We start from the raw sequence: 5,409 nt of genomic DNA, 5'->3' as shown, positions 1-5,409 counted from the left end.
TAATAGTACATGGCTAAAAATGACTTAGACCACTTTAGACCGAACAAAGCTTTTTGCCCTTTTTGGATTCGACATTTTTTAAAACTTTAGTCACAAGCTAAGTACAATATTAACCATAACTTTTGATAGAAGTGTCCAATAAATTCGAACTTTCGACAGGATGCAATTCACATCAATCCGAATAAAAAAACAGTGAACTCCATCAAAACATGCTAAGTCGATTTAGCGTACTCTGGAATGAGGGCATCGATATATTTTCAGGATCTGCCCAAATAAAATATTGTTTGTATTGTTCAAACATATTACTAGTTGTGTTTCTTTACTTTACTCGTAGTAAAAAGTAGTAAAAGGGAGAAAGAGAAATTTGTTAAATGTACAGGAACGAAAATATAGTAAACAAGTATATACAGCAGTAAGTTCGGCCGGGCCGAATCTTAAATACCCACCACCATGAACCAAATATTAGGGTTTCCTTTGAAATTTCAGGAGGGCTTGAGGACTTGAGGACACTTCCCGAAGATAAATTTAAAGATTTCACCTATGAGGACTATATCAGATTCTGGATTTATAAGAACCATTTTTGTTTGAGTTTTAGAGGAATCATTAACTAACATCTCTTGTAGGTGTGTAAGAAAATTATAAAATAACGTCTTGATTTGAAATCTGAAATCTGTAGATTTTCACCCGAGAAGTAAAATCTGGAAATTTTACGTTGAGTTTCAAGCAATTTTCATGATCAGTGCTCCTTCTATACCCTCAAGAAGTGAAGTCGGTCTATATGGATGCATTACCAAATGGACCGATAAAAACTTAATCCGATACACGTTTTTGTGAGCCTAAAATACCAGAATATTTACAATTTCAGGCAAATCGGATAAAAACTACGGTTTCTAGAAATCCAAGGAGTTAAATCGGGAGATCGTTCTTATGGGGGCTATATTAAAATATGGACCGATACTCACCGTTTTCGACACACCTCTTTATGGCCCGAAAATACTTCTAGATTTCCAATTTTAGGCAAATTGGATAAAAACTTCGGATTCTAGAAACCTAAGAAGTTCTTTATGGGGGCTATATTAAAACATGGACCGATACTCACCATTTGTGGCACACCTCTTTATGCTCCTAAAATACCTATAAATTTCCTATTTCAGGCAAATTGGATAAAAACTACGAACTCCCAAGATCCCAAATCGGGAGGTCGGTTTATATGGGGACTATATCAAAACCTGGACCGATATAGCCCATCTTCGAACTTGACCTGCCTGCAGACAAAAGACAAGTTTGTGCAAAATTTCAGCAAGATTGCTTCATTATTGAAGACTGTAGCGTGATTACAACAGACAGGCAGACCATTCTATGGTGGTGGGTATAAAAATAGTAAAAATGTCAAATAGAAAACAAGTATATACGGCCGTAAGTTCGGCCAGGCCGAAGCTTATGTACCCTCCACCATGGCTTGTGTAGAAACTTCTTCTAAACACTGCCATCCACAATCGAATTACTTGGGTTGCGGTAACGCCTGCCGATTGCAAGGTGTCTTAAACCTCATAACACCGTCTTCTAAATTGTAAGTAAGTCCATACGTGGTATATATTAAATTAACAAAATTTTCTATAGAAATAAAATTTTAACAAAATTTTCTATAGAAATAAAATTTTAACAAAATTTTCTATAGAAATAAAATTTTGACAAAATTTTCTATAGAAATAAAGTTTTGACAAAATTTTCAATAGAAATGAAATTTTACCAAAATTTTCTATAGAAATAAAATTTTAACAATGTTTTCTATACAAATAAAATTTTGGTAGATTATTTTTGGCTCGAGTGCCAACCATGATTATGAACCGATATGGACCAATTTTTGTGTGATTGGGGATCGGCTATATATAACTATAAACCGATATGGACCAATTTTGGTATGGTTGTTAGGTATCATATACTAACACCACGTACCAAATTTCAACCGGATCGGATGAATTTTCATCCTCCAAGAGGCACCGGAGTTCAAATCTGGAGAACAGTTTATATGGGGGCTATATATAATTATGGACCGATATGGACCAATTCTGGCACGGTTATTAGGTACTATATACTAACACCATCTTCCAAATTTCAACTGGATCGGATGAAATTTGCTTCTCTTAGAGGCTCCGCAAGCCAAATCTTGTGATCGGTTTATATGGGGGCTATATATAATTATGAACCGATGTGGACCAAATTTTGCATGGTTGTTAGAGACCATATACTAACACCATGTACCAAATTTGCTTCTCTTATAGGCCTCGCAAGCCAAATTTGGGGGTCCGTTTATATGGGGGCTATACATAAAAGTGGACCGATATGGCCCATTTGCAATACCATCCGACCTACATCAATAACAACTACTTGTGCAAAGTTTCAAGTCGATAGCTTGTTTCGTTCGGAAGCTCAGATCGACTCAGAATTTCACCACGACCCAGAATATATATACTTTATGGGGTCTTAGAGCAATATTTCGATGTGTTACAAACGGAATGACAAAGTTAATATACCCCCCCCCCCCCCCCCAAATCCTATGGTGGAGGGTATAAAAAAGAAGCATTGTGATTTGAATAAATATTTTCAAAACATGGAAGCAGGTAAATTAAATACTTTTATATCCCAATTATTTTGACAAATGGCAGATTTTTTGCAGGAAACTTTGAAATCCTTATTACGATGGAAAGGAGCTATGGTTTTTACTTTATTATAAAAAGTACTCCTTGTGCAAAATTTTAAATCAAAGTAAAACTCTAATTTCTGGGTCATATAAGTACAGTAATCCCGCATATTATCAGTATCTTATAATGTGGGGTTTGTCATTCCGTTTGTAACACATACAAATAACGATTGCTGACTATAGAGAGTATATATAGTCTTGATCAGGGAGAAATTATAAGACGATATAACGATGTCCATCTGTCTGGCTATCTGTTGCAATCACGCTACATCCTTCAATAATGAACCTGTAGTGCTGAAATTTTGCGCAGACACGTATTTTGTCTACAAGCAGATCAAGTTTGAAGATGGGCTACATCGGCCTAAGTTTCGATTTTGCCCCCCTAGGTTAGGTTAGGTTAGGTGGCAGCCCGATGTATCAGGCTCGCTTAAACTATTCAGTCCATTGTGATACCACGGTGGTGAACTTCTCTCTTATCACTGAGTGCTGCCCGATTCCATGTTAAAGCTCAATGACAAGGGACCTCCTTTTTATAGCCGAGTCCGAACGGCGTTCCACATTGCAGTGAAACCACTTAGAGAAGCTTTGAAACCCTCAGAAATGTCACCAGCATTACTGAGGTGGGATAATCCACCGCTGAAACTTTTAGGTGGTCGGTCGACCCCCAGTTAGGGTCTTCTTGACTGTTAGACATTAAAACTTTTATCCGATTTGCATGAAATTCAAAATAAAGAGGTACTTTTGGTCCAATAATAGGTGTGCCGAATTTGGTGTAAGTCTGCACTGTTAGAAAAATATGTTTTTCATATGTTCCGATATAAACAAAATGTGTTTCGGGCACAATTTTTAAACACAATATATTTAAGTGCAAACATGTAATGTTCCTAAACTAACACTAAATGTTTGGGACACATATGTTAATATGTTAGAATATATTATGTTTGGGGTATGAATGTTTCATAAAAATAATATGTGTGAATGTAAACATATATAAATTTACAAATTTCGAGTAAACATATATATGTTGTGATATTTTATTCAGAGAGCGACAGAGAGAGAGAGAGAGTATAGAGAAAGAAATAGAGATGGAAACCGGGAGGGTTGACGAGAGATATCAACATAACACAGCGAGAGAATCAAAAGAGAGCAATTTCTGTGAAACTGCTTGTATGTTGTTTCGGAAAGTCTAAATATTATTTAATTTGAATACTCGTGTAAAGAGAATAGACATTCGGAAGCGGGCATTAAGTTCGAGTTTTGCTAAAAAATTGAAAAAGGTTATTTTCTTTCAAATGAATTATTAAAGAAAAGTAAAAGGCAAAACAGGGTCATTTTAAAACGATAATGCCAACTTAATACCGGCCTTAAGGGTAAAAATGAAATTAAGTACAAAACACGATAAGTTTTAAATGCATTTAAAATGGTGTTAAATGCTAGTAAAAAACTGTTCACGGCTAACTAAATTTATGTGTATATTATAAAATTATTTATGTATGTTTATACTCGACTCCACGTTCTTCTTTTGTTAGAGTTTTTGAATTCCTTCCAACATTTTAAGCTTTTATACCAAAAATAGTTTTTTGCTACAAATTTGTTATTTTTGCAATAAAAAAAATTATCCAAAAGCTCAGTCCATTTCGTTTATATCAAGCACTGTTCTTTTCTGACTGTAAATCTTTAATAACACACATTTCGAAGTTTCATTGTAAAAATTTCATTTAATAATATAAAAATATAAATACAAAAATTAAAAAAAAAAATTGGTGTTCGGTCGGAGTAGGGATTGAACCCAGGACCTTTTGCATGCAAGGCGGACATGCTAACCACTGCTCCACGTGGCCAACAAATATATGTTTCTGTTGAATAATGTTTTGTTTGCATCGGCTCGTGGGCGCTGCAAACTATGCTTATAACGATATTTGTCTAGTGGTAACGATAACAGCTACGTAGCCCAGTGGTAGTGTGTTGGCTTACAAATTGCATGGTTCCCGGTTCGATTCTTAGTCCAGGCGAAAGGTAAAATTATAAAATTGAATAATTTCTTCAACATTATTTGTATTACAGAAAAAGGTGCCAAGAACTAAAAAAATTCGTGGAAGTGAAAATTATGTGAGGGAATGAGCACAATCTTCTTTGGGGAAAATTCTTCCAAGCATATAATATTTTTGGGCTCAAAATGCTTCACAACTTATATGTTCACATAAAACAAACATATTAATGTTTCGGCAGTATCCACTAATATATGTGCTTCCTGCAAAATATGTTTGGAACATATGTTAGAGAAGCGATTTTTTTCTGAGGGTGTGTAAATGTTTTGGTACATTTTTCGAAACAAGTTGTATTGTTTTGAAATTCCAAATTGTGGAGTCTACACGTTTAATCTAAAGCACAAAGATATACATATTTTCCTCTATAATACGTAGAATTTTATAAGGAATGCAGTTAAGAAAATAGAACAATAATCGATCTTAAAACTTAAAACCTTCTAGATACAAAATACTGACCCCACTGTTTTCAAATTTTGCCAAAAAAAATAAATTGTAAGGCCCATATCGCGTAATTATTAGATATATTCGCACACACGCAATCTTTTTATGGAGATATATAAGTTCTATCCAGCAAACCAAAAATGATGAAAATCGGTTCATAATTGCGCGTTTGCCAAGTAAAACAAAATTTCACACATCCGAGGTGTACAAGTTCCAACG

Source organism: Haematobia irritans, chromosome 3 (assembly GCF_050003625.1).
Source record: "Haematobia irritans isolate KBUSLIRL chromosome 3, ASM5000362v1, whole genome shotgun sequence".
Classification (NCBI taxonomy): Eukaryota; Metazoa; Arthropoda; class Insecta; order Diptera; family Muscidae; genus Haematobia; species Haematobia irritans.
Note: the sequence above shows the minus strand (reverse complement) of the source record.